General features: G+C 39.2%; 1 long non-coding RNA gene across 1 annotated transcript in view; it reads left to right on the top strand.

Annotated features, from left to right (window-relative positions):
• LOC131829827 (uncharacterized) overlaps positions 1 to 17,951 on the top strand; it is a 30,349-nt gene extending 12,398 nt beyond the window's left edge. Inside the window, exon 3 of the long non-coding RNA XR_009353011.1 lies at positions 8,977 to 17,951. This is a non-coding gene — a long non-coding RNA (uncharacterized LOC131829827). The remainder of the gene's footprint in view (positions 1 to 8,976) is intronic.

The raw sequence follows: 17,951 nt of genomic DNA on the forward strand, positions 1-17,951 counted from the left end.
TGGAAAACTGATTCAGTTTATGGGGCTAGCCAAGAGACAATAACCTGCAAATTAAGGATGCTGACCAATGGAATGAAGTATATGCTTAACCCCAATAATCAATATATAGTGCTATCTTAACCAGAAAGTACACATAGTGGAGATGAGAGTAGCTCCTCTATTTTATACATGTCTAATTAAAAAAAAAAAATTGGCATTACGTTTTCTACATGAAATTACAGATCCACAAAACTAAGTGAACCACAAGTAGGAAAATTACAATGAAAATCACACCAATGCATGTTATAGTCAAACTGATAAAACTAAGAAAAAGAAAAATATCTTAAAAGCATTCAGTACAAGTACATATTACACACAAGCTATTATTGCATTTATTTTAAAGTTTTTTAATTGAAACATAACACATGAATAGAAAAGTACACAAATATAATTATTTAGCATGACTTTTACAAAGTGAAGATAACTATGTAATCAGCACCCACTTCATTAGCTTCAACACTGATTACCCCATATTTAATATACCACATTTAATGAATCTACCACATTTATCCATTCTGCTGTTGACAGCCAAGGGAGGTATTTCAATTTGGAGCTATTATAAGGACTGCTACTATGAACATTCTTGTGTACCTCTTCTGATGTACACATGTATGCATTTTTGTTGGGTTTTCTATTATACCTAATAACCCACTTGAAGAATTTTTGGTCCCTGAAACTTTGGACTTAGTAGTTTTGGAGGTCTTAGTACTGAAGAGAGGAATGTTTACTAGGAAGTCTTCCTAGGGAAGTAGTTTCAGTGAATTATAAGTGGACACTGCTCAGTGGCAGGTATGGGATTTTTCTGTCACAAACCAACAAAGGGATCACTCTTCTGGCAAGGTGAGGGATCCCTTTTATCTTTTTTTTTTTTTTTAAAGATTTATTTATTAGAGCAGGGAAAGAGGGAAAGGAAGAGAGAGAAGCCTAAGCAGACTCCACGCTTAGCATGGAGCCCAAATTGGGACTGATCCCACAATCCTGAGATCACAAACTGAGCCAAAACCAAGAGTCGGATGCTTCACTGACTGCAACAACCAGGTGCCATGGGATCCCTTTTATTTATTTATTTTTAAAGATTTTATTTATTTATTTGACAGAGAGATCACAAGTAGGCAGAGAGAAGGGGGAAAGCAGTCTTCCCACTGTACAGAGAGTCCAGCACGGGGCTCAATCCCAGGTCCCTGAGATCATGACCTCAGCCGAAGGCAGAGGCTTAACCCACTGAGCCACCCAGGCACCCCATGGGATCCCTTTTAATGAGGAAATTGCATTGCTGCTATACGATGGAATAAATATGACTATATATGGAATGTAAGAGTATTCTCTGAAATGCTTACTTGTATTCTCTTAGCCAGTAGTCCAATAAAAAACTAGAGTAGCCCAAAAAGGACCTCCACTAGGACTCATATAAGAATGAATGTTGGAGCACCCAACCTTGTAAAGAATCCTGTTCAGGGTGCATCTGGGTGGCTCAGTCTGTTAAGCATCTGATTCTTTGTTTCAGCTCAGGTCACAATATCAGGGTTGTGAGATTGAGTCCTGCCTCAGACTCTATACTCAGCATGGAGTTGGCTTAGGATACTCTATCCCCTTCTCCCTCTACTTCTCTCCCTACTCTCAATCTCTCTCTTTGCTCCTCTTCCCTTTTTTTTTTCCTCTCTCTCTCTCTCAAATAAATAAAATCTTAAAAAAAAAATCAAATTCCATTCAGGTGAGGTACAGCAAAAAGTGAGAGAAACCAAGAATGGATGGTGAAAGAGAACAACTATTTTTATGAATCTATGCCTCATAACCAGCTTAAAAAGCAAGTTTTATAAGACTATTTTGGAACTTGTTTGTTTTCTCCTGTACTATATATGAAGACTTCTGGAGTGGCTAATGTTTATGGTTTCAGGACTGAATGACACCACCCCATAATGATTTTGTAGCTGATGGGAGGAAATTGTGTAGTGGAAGAGTGAGGTAAGCGTATTTATTCCCTCTGGCTTCCTCCAGTAGAGGCTACCTGGAACTGGATGTATACCTTGACCTTAGGTCATTGCCTCTCTCAAAGTAAACTCTTCACAATTCTCTCTTCCCTGGTTCTGATTAATTTTTTCCTCTTCTGTCTTTTAGAGCCCCCCTTGTAATTCTGTTATACCCTACACACACACATTTGTAACTAGTCGTTTTGTAGGTAAATCTTTAAATTATCCTAAGTGTATCATTTGTTTCCTGTTCAGATTCTTGGACACATGAACAGTTTTTTGGTTTGGTTTTGTTTTGTTTCCGTGCCCAACATGGGGCTTGAACTGACTCTGAGATCAAAGTCCCGTGCTCTACCAACTAAGCCGGCCAGGCATCCGTGAACTTTTTATCTCTTATATTGCTTCTTGCTTGAAATCTACTTGGATTTAACATAGTCACACCATCTTTGTTAGTTTTTGCATGATGTATCTATCTTTTTACTTTAAGTTTTTCTACATTCTATTACTTAAGATTTGTCTCTTGAAACAGATTAAAGGTGTACCTTTATAAATCCAAGACAGTCTGTGTCTTTGCATTGGGATAATCAGTTTCCATTTATTTATTTATTTATTTATTTATTTTTTTAAAGATTTTATTTATTTATTTGACAGAGAGAAATCACAAGTAGATGGAGAGGCAGGCAGAGGGAGGAGGAAGCAGACTCCCTGCTGAGCAGAGAGCCCGATATGGGACTCGATCCCAGGACCCTGAGATCATGACCCGAGCCGAAGGCAGCGGCCCAACCCACTGAGCCACCCAGGCGCCCATCAGTTTCCATTTAATGTAATTATTGATATATTGGCTTTAAAGCTGCCATCCTGATGTTTTTATCTCACCTGTTCTTCATTCCTTTTTTCTCTACTTTCTTGGGGATTGTTCAAGTTTTTTTTTTTTTAATTGTTTTCTTTTGATTAGCTTTTTGGTTTTATGTTCTTTTAATATTATTAATTCCTCTAGAAATTAGGATGTACATCCTTGACTTTTAAAAGCCTAAGATATATTAGTACTTTATCCACTTCCTGAACAATGGGACCAGCTTGGACCACTTTAAGTTTGTTTACCTTCCCTTCTCAATTACTGTATTGTTGCATTTTTAAATCTGTAAGTTTTTAACATCACAATATATTAGCATTGTTTTGTAAAGTTACTATTTATTGAGATTTACCTATATATTTTTCCTTTTCATTGCTCATCTCTTCCATAATCTGAGAGCATCCATCTGAGATCATTTCTCTATGCCCAAGGTCCACTCTTTCTTGTAAGGCGAAATGCTGGTACAAATTGTTTCTGTTTGTTTGAAAATGTCTTATTTTGCCTCAATATTTGAAAGTTATATTGTTTGAACATAAATTCTGAGTTGATGATATTTTCCTTTGGTACTCTAAAGATAGCATCATTTTGGTTGCAACCATTGGCCTTACTGTCATTCATCTGATAAAGTAATTTATCTTTTTCCTTTGGATGCTTAAAATTTCTCTTTGGTTTTCAGCAGTTTTATTATGATGTGCTTAGGTAGGTTTTTCTTTGCCTTTTTCTTGCTTAATGTTTATAATGCTTCTTGAATCCAAGGCATGATGTCTTTTACTTTAGTTTAGACATCTCTTCAGGTATGGTTTTGTTATAGTCTCTCATTCCTCTCCTTCTGGGCCTTAATTATAACTATATTAAAATTTTTTTCTTTAATTTTGTACCGGAAGTCTCTTCCACTGTTTAAAAATTTTTTGCCATTATTTTCATCCTTTGTCTCTAAATCTGAATATTTTCTTCTGAATTCTGTCCAGTTCCCTAATTTTGTCTTCAGCACTGTATAATTGGCTATTAAGTCCATCCACTGGGTTTTTAATTTGTTACAGTCTTTCAACAATAGGATTTCTATTTGTTTTTGTGTTCATTCTCTATACATATTCTTATTCTTATATTTTAAGTTCCTGAGCATTTTGAACAGCAATTCAAAGTCTTTGTTTCATAATCCCTGTGGGTTTTGTTTCTATGATCTGTGGCTTCTCTGGTTTTGTCGTACCTTCTCACATACCTGATTATTTTGTGTGTGTGCTGGGTATTATATATAAAATACTGCAGAAGTATTTTGAAGCTCTGCATAGCATTGCTTTCCTCTAGAGAGGATTTCTTTTACTTCCATTAGGCAACTCAACTGGAGCTGTTAGCAGACTCAGATCACTATAGTCAAGTTAGGGCCAGAGATGATTCAGTCCCTGCCATTTCTGACCTATTTTCAGTTCACTTTGACTGCTAGGGTACATCCCTTCAGGATCTCAACTGAAAGGCTGGGTGAGGTGTTTATCTCTTCCTTGGTGAGCCCTAAACTCCAGTTTTTCAACCTCCCTGCACCCTTTCCTAGGCCTGTGAGCTCACAAAAATCTGTTTACCTTCTCAGTCGCTTTTGGAAGAGACCAATGCCTCAGCAGAATGGGGGGAACCCCAGATATTCAAGCATCTCTCCAACATATCTCCCTCTCCTAGATCTTGGCCCTGCAATCTTCACCAATTTGGCAGCTTTTCAGTGCCTCTAAAGAAATACAGTTTTCTTTTTCTTGGTCCACTTTTCTAGTTATTGTCAGCTAAAGCATGATCAAAACCCACCTAGTTCTTCATTACCAGAAGTGTAACTGCAGAGTACTTTTTTTTCTTTTTAATATTTTTTAAGTAATCTCTATACCAAATATGGGGCTTGAACTCACAACCCCAAGATCAAGAGTTATATGCTCCACCAACTGAGCCAGCCACGCACCCTGAAGACTCATTTTTAATGTCAAAAATTTTTATTGGAGGCCCCTGTCCCCTCTCTTATCAAAACATACAAGGTAGTAATTGTACATGTTTCACATATAAACTATAAATAAATATGTAATAAACATAATAGTGTGTTATTTATTTATGTCCAGGTTCCTTGCAATAACTGTTACTCAGGGATTTGTAACTCAAGGAAGGGAAACACTACTGGAAGCAAAGGCAAAGTCTCAGGAAAGTTATATTTGAAAGATATTTTTAAAATTTACTTATTAGAGCACACGAGCTGGTGGAAGGGAGACGCAGGCTCCCTGTTGAGCGGGAAGCCCAACAGGCTTGACCCCAGGACCTAGAAATAATACCTGAGCCAAGGGCAGACATTTAACTGACTGAGCCAGCCAGGTGTATTTGAAGGAACATGAGGAGCCCAGCTTGATTAGAGATTTCATATACAAAAGCAGAGATCAAGTTCTGATTTGTATTCTCTATATAATTGGAAGCCATTGGAAATTTCCTCATTGTGGTTATCTTTTAATAAAAGCTGTGTTTACTCTGATAGTGACATGCAAAATAGACCGAAGAAGTAGGAATAGAGGCAGAGAAAACCATTGGGAATCTATAGTAATGGACCAAATATGAGTTGTTGATGACAGGCGTTATAGTGTAATGAAAAGAATGTTGACACTAGAATCATAGGACTTGTAATTACTGGTCCTGTCAACTTGGGCAAGTCATTTAACCTGTCTGATTCTACTTATTTACATGCCCATCACCTTGGAGGCCTTTAATAGGAATGATGAAATGCTAATAACTTTTGCTTAACTCACAGAGTGGTTATACATATATAATGATAAGAATCTTTTTAAATGTATATTATAAAATTTAAGCTGTAATATGCAATTGGAGATCCAAAGAAGAAAAATGGAAACTGGTAAGGAATGAGAGGGTCAAAGAAAAAAATGAATCCTAGTGACTAGAAAATAGAGTCACTTAAAACAGTCAGTCAGTAGAGGAACGGATTTGGGAGATCAGGACAAAGTTTAGGGAAAAAACAGTGATTTATTTCATTTTAATTGTGGAAATGGTGATTCCTGGGGGGCTCAGTGGGTTAAAGCCTCTGCCTTCGGCTCAGGTCATAATCCCAGGGTTCTGGGATCAAGCCCCACATCGGGCTCTCTGCGCAGCATGGAGCCTGCTTCCTCTTCTCTCTCTGCCTGCCTCTCTGCCTACTTGTGATCTCTGTCAAATAAATAAATAAATAAAATCTTTTTTAAAAAATTGTGGAAATGTTCAGCTGGCAGTTCTGTTGCATCTATTAGTTTTATATATTCTTAGATATTTTTATGTGAGATGATTCAATCTCCTTTATAAAATTAAAAGTTTTGAGAGAAAGAAGTTATCTCCTTGAGAATATGTGTTTCCTCCTCATTTTTAATTTAAAAAATAAAGCCTGTACCTGCTGATTTGATAAAAAGTTCCATCTATTTTGTCCAGTTTATTAGTAAATGTGATTATATGGGCACTTCCTGGTTTAAGAATTATTTGTTCCTCTAACTTAATACCAAACTGATATTCTTCAATATGCATCACTCTAAAAGTTACCACAATTAGTACTTTAGGTTACTAGTACCCTACTAAAAATCAGGCGAACATTTTAATTTCTATTTGAATTTCATGTGAGATATAATAAATATCTTATTGAGAGTTATATGCATGATCAAGGCACCTGGTAGCTCAGTCAGTTAAGCGTCCAACTCTTGGTTTCAGCTCACGTCAGACTCTGTGCTCAGGTTGGTTGGGGGGGGTCTACTTGGGATTTCCTCTCTGACCCTCTCCTTCTGCCCCACCCCCACCCCCACCACACATGCTCACATGCTCAAATAAATCTTGGAAAAAAGGGAAAAAGTCATGTGCATGCTATATTTGTTTTATATTTTAAATGTATATGCCTTTAATTTAGACCATGAACTTTAAGATGTTTTCTTTTCCTTTTTATTTTTTTTTTTTTTTTAAGATTTTGTTTATTTATTTATTTGACAGACAGAGATCACAAGTAGGCAGAGAGGCAGGCAGAGAGAGAGGAGGAAGCAGGCTCCCCATGGAGCAGAAAGCCTGGTATGAGGCTCAATCCCAGGACCCTGGGGTCATGACCTGAGCCGAAGGCAGAGGCTTTTAACCCACTGAGCCACCCAGGCACCCAGTTTCCCCTTCTCTTAACGTAAATAGAAATTTGGTTATACAGAGCTCTTTGCCTTTTTTTTTTTTCCCATTACAATTTTCAATATTTAACAGCCCTTCTAGTTCTATTTAAAATAAAATATTCTGTATTTTTTACATGGGACCACAGAAATAATGTACTGCATTCTCCCTTATCCAGTAGACTTTGGCATTCTCAACCTCAGGGTACTTGGAAGTAAGAAAAAAAAGCAGCAGGGAAAATAGGTTTTATAAGCTTTATTCTGCAACAAAAATATTGATCTGTTCTTGAGGAATTAAGTGTTTCACAAAAGTGAGTTCTCCATTTGACTAAAGCTTCAGTTATTCATCATGGACAGTATGTCAGTGCAGTCTGAAGGTCCTTGCCATTACTGGTGAGCTGATAAATGTTTGACAACTAGCTCATGGCTGGGGGCAGTGGGGGGGATTGATCATGTGCAAATTTCAGGGGGTAAATAATCCTGCTTTGGCTCATTTCAAGCTACCACAGGACATCATGGAACACAGAATGGAAGGAGATGTATAATTATAAAATGTTATTTCTATAATATGGATATGATAACCACAAAAACATGGAAAATAGTAAAAATAGAGTGAATTTTGAGTATTACTAAATCTTATATATTGGATGTTAACATAATTGTCAGGTTATATAATTAATTTTTAATAATGGCTGTGTTTAACAGTCTGTAAATTTTTTTTTTAATTTTCAAATTGGTACTCATAACATAAGCCAGCTCTAGCAAACTACTGCTTGCACACTTAGTTTTGCAAGTGACTTAGGCACTAGCCAATATGAATTGAATCCTTCATGCCTTTTTCATATTCCTCCATGTTTTCCTTGTTATGATTTTACTTTTTAAAAATCTTCTAAGGCTACTGTAAATGTTCCATTTGTGTCATCTGTAAATAAATACAAACAAAAGGAATTTGATAAACAGTGGGAAAAATATAGAGACCTTTCTTCAAAGAAGATATATAGATGACAAAGCAGTACATAAAAACATGTCGAACATCTTTAGTCACTAGGTAAATGCAAATTAAAATGACAATGAGATATACCACTACATACCTATTAGAATGGCTGATTGAAGATACTAGTCATAACAAGTCAGGAGGAACTGAAATTCTCATACACAGCTGGGGAGAATGTAAAATGGTACAACCACTTGGAAAGCAGCTTGGCAATTTCTTGAAATATTAAACATATACCTATCAAATGCCAGCTATTCCACTCCTAGCTATTTACCTAAAAGAAATAAAAACCTATGTCCATACAAACACTTGTAGAAGAATATTTGTTATAGGAATGCTCAGGTGGCTCAATCAGTTGGGCATCTACCTTCGGCTCGGGTAATGATCTCAAGGTCCTGGGACTGAGCCCGAGTCAGGCTTCCCGCTCAGCAGGAAGTGTGCTTCTCTCTCTCCCTCTGCCACTCCCTGTACTTGTGCTCTCTCACTCTCTTTCAAATAAATAAATAGGGCCTTTAAAAAAAAAATAGTATTTGTTATAGACAAAAACTGGAAACAACCAGAATGTCTACTGATGGGTAAATGGATATGGAAATTGTGGCATACCCACACAAAGGATACTACTCAGCAATAAAAAAAAAAAATTAATGAACTATTGAGTTGCACAACATAGGTAAATCTCAAAATAATTATGCTGAGTAAAAAAAGTCACAGAGGGCATACAGTTTTACTTATTTAAAATTGTAGAGAACGCAAACTAGGCCAGAAAATGGATCAATGTCTTCCTATGGATACGGGAGAGAGGGGTTACCAGAACAACAGGGTTTACAAAGGAGTACGCAGACACTTGTAGTGATGCATATGTTTATCATATGATGATTGTTTTGATGGGTATATACATATGTCAGATTACCAAACTGTACACTTTAAGTAAATGCAATGTATGTCAATTGCACTATAATAATGCTATGAAAATTTTAAAACTGGTCTCAGGGCGCCTGGGTGGCTCAGTCGTTAAGCATCTGCCTTCAGCCCAGGTCATGAGGACAGCCCAGGTCCTAGGATCGAGTCCCACATCCAGCTCCCTGCTCGGTGGAAAGCCTGCTTCTCCCTCTCCCACTCCCCCTGCTTCTGTTCCCTCTCTCCCTGTGTCTCTCTCTGTCAAATAAAGATTTATTTGAGAGAGAGTGCATGTGCATAATATATTTCATGTTATTTGTTCCTCACATAACTATTATAATGAGGCTTTGGTATTAATATTTGACCACTGGTTTTTCAGACTGTGTTCAGTGAATACTAGGGATACTCACAGAACCATCTAAGGTATCCTTAGTGGGTATGGGATTGGAGATAGAGGGAAAGTGATAAAGATTCTGAATGGGCAAGGCTTCAGCCTTCAACTCAGGCAGCTTGTTTTGTAGACTTAAGGACTCTTGGGAAAGAAGTGTGAAAATCATCTAAGTTTTCCAAAAGCCACACTCAAAGGCTAATACATAGTAGTTGCTGAATAAATATCTAAATGGATTTTGATTAAATTTAAAATGCCACTTTTACTTCTTTCTGTACTCTTCACGTGGCACATAAACTTTTATTCTGCCATTTGAGTTTCTTGAGATGGGAGTATTAATTTTTGAGAAGAGCTGTTGATTTTATACTACAGAAGGTAACAACTGCAAGGAAGACAAAGAGTAGAAGGATCCTGAGCTCACCTCCCCCAAGGGATACACCAAGGCTGCAACTACTTTTAATGCAAGTCACTCTGAGAACAACCTGAATACTAGCAGAACAGCTTTTCCACAGCTAGAGATATAAAGAAAAAACCACATTCAGAAGGGTAGAAGGGGCAGAGACTCAGGAATCAAAACCCTGGCCCAGCAACCCACAAGCAGGATAGATACCACAGGAATGGAGGTCCTCTCCAAGGAGGGAGGGGAATCAAGCCCTACATCGGTACCTCTGGATCTGGGGACCTGCACAAAGAAAATAAACCCCCATAAAATCTGCCTCTGAAAATTAGCAGGGCTTATCTTAACGCCAAGAGAGCCAGAAGGCTGTAAGAAACCAAGACTACGCAGGGTCAGAGCACTATATCACTTGGTCTGAGATCCAACATAGAGGCAAGCTGTTTGAAAAGCAAATGGTTATACATGGGTTTATATGTGAAGGAAATTTACTGATTTTAGGGTGTATGCTAAAGGGTCAGGGAAATGCTGGTGGGCACCATTTTTCCTGCCGCCTTTTAGCTTAGCTGGCCAGATGCTTGTGGGAGCCAGTTCTGACACTCTCCATCTGTCCTGATAATACCACTTTCTCTATGCCAGCGTTCCCCTGCAGACCTGCCCATCCCAATCGGCACCACAACTGCAAACACTATTTTGTTCTGAAGATTTTACTGGGGTAATCTCTACACTCGATCAAGACTCACATGCTCCACTGTCTGAGCCAGCCAGGCACCCCAGCAGCCTCAGTTTTGAACAGTGTTTCCCCAAAGCAACTTTCATCCCACCACACATGGTGGGCAGCCCCAGCCCAGGCCAGTACACCTCCAGAGCAACTCTTGCCCCAGGAAGTGGGTGTGCTAGCCTCACCCATTAGCATGCCCCAGCAGTTGTGGCTAAAACTTAGCCAGCTATGCTGGGAGCTAACCCCATCCACCAGTACACCCACGACAGTCAGATCTCTTAGCTAGCTGCTCAGGGGTCCAGCCCTGCCCACCAGTATGCCCACAGTAATCACGGCTAATCACTGTAACCAGCTATGCTAGAGGCCAGATCTGCCCACAACAGGAAGGTTGCATGCAGGCAGGGGATATCGTTGGGAGTACTTGGTTCTGGTGACACAGAGGACTGTGTGACTTGGCCCCAAGGGACACCTTCTACATAAGGCCATTACTTTCAACATCAGGAGACATAGCTGACCTACTTAATATAGAGAAACAACACAGAGTCAGGAGACAGAAGAATATATTCCAAACAAAAGAACAAGACAAAACCTCAGAAAACTATGAAAGAGATAAGGAATCTGATATAGAATACAAGGTAACAGTCATTAAGTTGTTAATCAGATTTGAGAGAAGCATACAAGCTCAGTGAGAACTTAGACAGAAAATATAAAAATCGGAGCTGAAGAATACAATAGCTGAGGGATGCCTGGATGGCTCAGTGGTTAAGCTCCTGTCTTTGGCTGAGGTCTTGATTATGGGGTCCTGGGATGGAGCCCCACATCAGGCTCCCTGCTCTGCGGGAAGCCTGCTTCTTCCTCTCCCACTCCCCCTACTTGTGTTCTGTCCCTCACTGTGTCCCTCTTTGTCAAATAAATAAAATCTTAAAAAAAAAAAAAGTACAATACATGAAATGAAAAATACACTAGAGAAAATCAACAGCAGATTAGAGAATGCAGAAGAATGGAGCAGTGATCTGGAAGACAGAGTAATGGAAAGCAGCCAAGCCATACATAAAAACAAATTTTAAAAAATTAATAAAGATAGGTCAAGGGACTTCTGGTACAACATCAAGCATACTAACATTCATAGTATAGGAGTCCCAGAAGGAGAAAACGGCAGAAAACTTATTGGGGAAAATAGCTGAAAACCTCCATAAGTTTAAGAGGATGAAAACAGACATCCTGGTCTAGGCTACACAGAGAACCCCAAATAAGGGAGCCCAAGGCAGTCCACCAAGATATATAGTAATTGAAATGTCCAAAATTAAGGATAAAGAGAGAATCTTTAAAGCTGCAAGAGAGGGGCACCTGGGTGGCTCAGTGGGTTAAAGCCTCTGCCTTCAGCTCAGGTCATGATCCCAGGGCCCTGGGACTCAGCCCTGCATCAGACTCTGCTCTGCGGGGAACCTGCTTCCCTCTTTCTGCCTGCCCTCTCTGCCTACTTGTGATCCCTGTCTGTCAAATAAATAAATAAAATCTTTAAAAAAAAAAAAAAGGCGGCAAAAAAGCCAATAGTTACATACAAGGGAAATCCCATAAGGCTATCACCTAAATTTGTCAGCAAAATGTTTACAAGCCAGAAGGGAGTGACATGATATATGCATGATAAGTGCTCAAAGGAAAATAGCCAAGAATACTGGACAAGGTTATTATTCAGAATTGAAGGCGAGTTGGTTTCCCAGATAGACAAAAGTTAAAGTTAAGCACCACTAAACTAGCCTTATAAGAAATATTAAAGGGAATTCCATAAGCAAAAATGGAAAGGCCATAATTAGAGAAAACTATAAAGGAAAAAATTCCACTTGTAAAACCAAACACATAGTAATGGTAGTAGATCAATTACTTATAAAGAAAGAGCTGGCTATTTGAAAAAATAAAATTGATAAACCTTTAGCCCAGACTCATCAAGAAAAAAAGACAAAGAACTGAGCTTGGATGACTCAGTTGGTTAAGCGTCCAACTCTTGATTTTGGCCCAGGTCACAATCTCAGTGTTGTGAGATGGAGCTCCACATCAGGCTCTGTGCTGGGTGTGGAGCCTGCTTAAGATTCTCTCTCTCCCTTTTCCTCTAAAAAAATAATATGAGAAACAAAGGAGGAGATGTTACAAGTGACACCACAGAAATACAAAGGATTATGAGACTACTATGAAATATTACATGCCAACAAACTGGACAACCTGAAAGAAACATAAATTCCTAAAAACATACAATCTCTGGAGACTGAATCAGGAAGAATTAGATCTGAACAGATGGATTTACTAGTAACAAAATGGAATCTGTAATCAAAAACTCCCAACATTGGGGCACCTGGGTGGCTCAGTGGGTTAAGCCTCTGCCTTCGGCTCAGGTCATGATCTCAGGGTTCTGGGATCGAGTCCCGCATCGGGCTCTCTGCTCAGCAGGGAGCTTGCTTCCCTCTCTCTCTCTCTCTACCTGCCTCTCCATCTACTTGTGATTCCTCTCTGTCAAATAAATAAATAAAACCTTTAAAAAAAAAAAAAAACTCCCAACAAACAGAAAGTACAGGACCAGACACCTTTATAGGTGAATTCTACCAAACGTTTAAAGAGCTGATACCTATCCTCAAACTATTCCAAACAAAAAATGGGGTAGGGATGCTTCCAAATTTATTCTGTGAAGCCAGGAAGGATTATCCTGATATCAAAACCAAAAATACTACAAAGAAAAATTACAGATCACTATCCTTGATGAACATAGATGCAAAAATCCTCAACAAAATTCAGCAAACCAAATTTAACAATATGTTAAAAGGATCATTCAACACCTTCAAATAAACCAATATGATAGACCACATTAACAAAATGAAGGATTAAAAATCATATGATCACCTCCAAAAGTGCAGAAAAAGCGCTGGACAAAACTCAACATCTGTTCCTTATAAAACCTCTCTGCAAAGAGGGTTTAGAAAGAATGTACTCCAACATAATAAAGGCCATATAGGACAAATCCATAGCTAACATCATACTCAGTAGTGAAAAGCTTAAAGCATTCCTCTAAAATCAGGAACAAGACAGAGATGACTACTCTCGCCACATTTATTCAACACAATAATAGAAGTCTTAGCCACAGCCATCAGGCAAGAAAAAGAACAGGCATCTCAAGTGGTAAGGAAGAAGTAAAACTTTCACTATTTGCAGATGACATGATACCATAGATGGGAAACCCTAAAGACTACACCAAAAAACTATTAGAACTAATGAATGGATTCAGTAAATTTGCTAAATACAGAACCAATATACAGAAATCTGTTTCATTTCTATACACTAAGAACAAAGTACAAGAAATAGAAATTAAGAAAACAATCCCATTGACAACTGCATCAAAAAAGAATTACCTAGGAGGGCACCTGGGTGGCTCACTGGCTTAAGACTCTGCCTTCAGCTCAGGTCATCATCTCAGGGTCCTGGGATCAAGCCCTGCATCGGGCTCCCTGCTTAGCAGGGGGTCAGCTTCCCCCTCCCCCTCTGCGTGCCTCTCTGTCTACTTGTGATCTCTGTCAAATAAATAAATAAAATCTTTAAAAAAAAAATCTTTGACCCCGCTTGCTCTAAAATAATTCCCTATCTTCTAACTTGCTATCATGATCAAGCTCTGCATTTTTTCACTTTCCATTCACTCCCTAACATGCTTAAATTTAAATTCTGTCGGGATGCCTGGGTGGCTCGGTCGGTTGGGTCACTGCCTTTGGCTTGGGTCATGGTCCCGGAGTGTGGCTTGGGTCATGGTCCTGGAGTCCTGGGATCGAGTCCCGCACCAGGCTCCTTCAGCCAGGAGCCTGCTTCTCTCTCTGCCTCTGCCTGCCACACTGCCTGCTTGTGCTCTTACAAATAAATAAATAAAATCTTAAAAAAAAATTTTTTTTTAAAGATTTTATTTATTTATTTGACAGGCAGAGATTACAAGTAGGCAGAGAGGCAGGCAGAGAGAGAGAGGAGGAAGCAGACTCCCCACTGAGCAAAGAGCCCGACGCGGGGCTCGATCCCAGGACCCTGGGATCATGACCTGAGCCGAAGGCAGAGGCTTTAACCCACTGAGCCACCCAGGCGCCCCTAAAAAATTTTTTTTAATTCTGTCGACACTACCTCAATAAAATTCTGAGTCATCAGGGATAAAATTTAGTTGACAAGTTTCTAATCTTTAGTATATTTAACTTTCTATACCATTTCACACTTGATATTTTGAATAGGTAGTCAAATATATTTTGAATGAATAAATGATAATTGATGGAGGGAAGGGAAAAAGTTGCTCTCAAACTCAAGAGTACCCAAGGAATAATAAATAGCTGTAGTACTCAGAATAATGTCTCCCCCTGATCTTCAACCCCCACAGAAGATGTCTACATCCCAGTTCCTGGAACCTGTGAATATGTTATGTTACACAGCAAGGGGGAATTACGATTGTGGATGGAATTAAGGCAGCTAATCATCTGGCCTTCACATGGGTAGATTTTCCTGGATTATCACAAAGATCTTTATAGGAAAGGAGGCAGGCAAGTGTGTCAGAGTGCCGCGATGGGAGAAAGACTCAACTGGACATTTCTGGCTTTGAAGATGGAAGGGGATCATAAGCCATGGTGTTAGCAGCCTCTAAAAACTGGAAAGGGCAAGAAAAGGGACTGAACCACCAGAAAGGAACAAATCTTATACCTTGATTTTTAGACAAGTAGAACCCATTTCAGACTTCCAACCTCCAATATCTTAGTTATCCAACCTCCAGATATCTTAGTTATCTAAGGTAACTGTTGTTTTAAGCCGTTGAATTTATACTAATTTGTTACATCAAGAGTATGACAATAGCCATTTCTAATTTTCCTTTAAAGTATAGTTGAATCTTGTGATTTTTTTTCCTATTGAGTCTGATCTGTTGAGTGGAGGCGTGGAAATAAGAAGGAAACCAGGATCAAATGAGAGTTCCATTAACTATGTCACAGCAACTATTCTCTTGCTGACCTTTATACTATCAGCAGCTTGCTTATACTCTGATATAAATACTAACATCCTACTATCAGAAATTAAAACCCTAATGAAAACTTAACAGGTACATACTTGCTTGAGGAACAAAAGTATAAGGAAAAAAAGAATTGTATTCTTCTTTTCTATTCTGTGAGATTGTAATTCACCCATCCCATACCCTTCAGAAGAAAATCTGAACCCATTACCATGGCATGTTAAGGCCCTCACTATATCTAGCTTTGACTTTGAACTGTTTTGTCTCTTCTCGTCCATTCTTTCCTTGCCCTCCCCCATTCCCCGACTGCCTCCAGCCAAAGTACTTGCCAAACCTGTAGTCTCCAAAACCTACCAGGTCAAGTTCTCTGAGACTTCTTTGTGTTGTTCCCTCTGCCTAGGAAGCTTCCTCCTTCTCCCCTGCCCCATCCCCCCCAAGGCCAGCTATGCCTTTCTTTCATTTCTTTAAAGACAACTCTTCCATATAGAAACTTGCCCTGGGCACCCCCAGTTAAATTAAGTACTTAATATTACTCTATGCAGGGGCACCTGGGTAGCTCAGTGGGTTAAGCCTCACCCTTCAGCTCAGGTCATGATCCCTGGATCCTAGGATCAAGTCCCACATCGGGCTCCCTACTCGGCAGGAGCCTGCTTCTCCCCCATCTCATCTCTCTCTGCCTGCCTCTCTGCCTACTTGTGATCTCTCTCTTTCAAATAAATAAATAAAATCTTAAAAAAAAAAGAAAAAGAAAAAGCCTCTGCCTTCGGCTCAGCTCATGATCCCAGGGTCCTGGGATGGAGCCCCATATCGGGCTCTCTGCTCTGCAGAGAGCCTGCTCCCCCCCGCCCCCGCAACCTGTCTGCCTCTCTGCCTACTTAGGATCTCTGTCAAATAAATAAATAAAAATCTTTAAAAAAAAATATTACTCTATGCATGTATCTATGTCATCATATTATGGTGATTGTCTGATCCTTAATGGTCTCCTCAAAAGACTTTCATTTATTTATTTATTTATTTGACAGAGAGAAATCACAAGTAGATGGAGAGGCAGGCAGAGAGAGAGAGAGGGAAGCAGGCTCCCTGCTGAGCAGAGAGCCCGATGCGGGACTCAATCCCAGAACCCTGAGATCATGACCTGAGCCGAAGGCAGCAGCTTAACCCACTGAGCCACCCAGGTGCCCCACTCAAAAGACTTTCTTAAAGGTGACATCTGGGGGGTGCCTGGGTGGCTCAGTGGGTTAAGCCTTTGCCTTCGGCTCGGGTCATGATCCCAGGTGCTGGCATCGAGTCCCGCATTGGGCTCCCTGCTCAGCCAGGAGCCTGCTTCCTCCTCTCTTTCTGCCTGACTCTCTGCCTACTTGTGATCTCTGTCTGTCAAATAAATAAATAAAATCTTTAAAAAAAAAAAAAAAAAGGTGACATCTGGGTCTTTTATCTATGTATCTTCAGCATCTAGCTCAATGCCTTGCATATAACGGGCATTATGTTTTTTAGGAAGATGGGAATAATTATATCAATAGGTTTCTATTACATTAACATTCTTCAGCCTAAACCTTCACTTAGGGAGAAACTTCCAATTGGTCTAGTTAGACCCAAGTATCGCTGACTGACAACTGTATGAGTCTCTTGGTTTTGCCTCAACCTACATCAAAAGCAGCCCCATATTGTGAATGGATGTTTTTAAAAGCCATAAATAAGGAGGTTTTTGGAAGGCAGAATGCACTATCATATGTGAACAATGCTGTTATAGTGACTATATTTCAAGTTACCAAGTACAGAAATGGTAACCAAGTTGTGTAAAACTGAACCACCCCAATTGTGGTAGCCCGAATTCTATGCTCAAGGGTAGATCTTCTGGTGTTTAAGCGAAGAGGGGGGAAAAGAAATCCTCTTCATTCCTCATTTCCTTGAGAATAGTTTTGTCTTTGACATTTTTCTTCCCACTTCTTTCTGCACACCTCTCCTTGTAGTCTCCAATGTCCTTACCTTTTGTCCCCAGTTATAGCCCTGTCCAAGCCAGGAGCAGGCATTTAGCTTTATCCCTAAAATGCTCCAGAGTAATCCCCTTCTCTCCATTACTGCAGAATAGAAAGAAGGAAAATAAGGAAAAGCTAAATTCACAAAAATCTGTAACTATCTAATTATATCTTAAATCTCAGGGGGTTTTGTGGAAAGTATTCTCTGGGAGTTGAATTTCAAGTATTGTAACACGCAAGACTCTCCATTTTTGTCTGGGTCTTTTTGTAAGATGGAGAACCTGTATCATACTGTTCTCTTACCAAATATATATATATGGTAAAGACCAAGCATTAACTTTTGGAATTTAATATGCTTTGATGATGGGGTATCTCTGAAACTGTCACATTCTTAAATACCAAATAAGCCAAATTTGTTAAGGTTTTTTATTTTTATTTATTTATTTTTTTTGTTAAGGTTTTTCAGACGTAGTGAAACGTTTGTTTCATTCTTTTAGTGCCATGTGTTAAAATCGCTACTTTTGTGCAATGAAAAAAACCAACAGGTGCAAAATAGTGTGTATTAAAAATTGGCGCAGTGA

The sequence above is a fragment of the Mustela lutreola genome, chromosome 1 (genome assembly GCF_030435805.1).
Source record: "Mustela lutreola isolate mMusLut2 chromosome 1, mMusLut2.pri, whole genome shotgun sequence".
NCBI classification, from domain to species: domain Eukaryota; kingdom Metazoa; phylum Chordata; class Mammalia; order Carnivora; family Mustelidae; genus Mustela; species Mustela lutreola.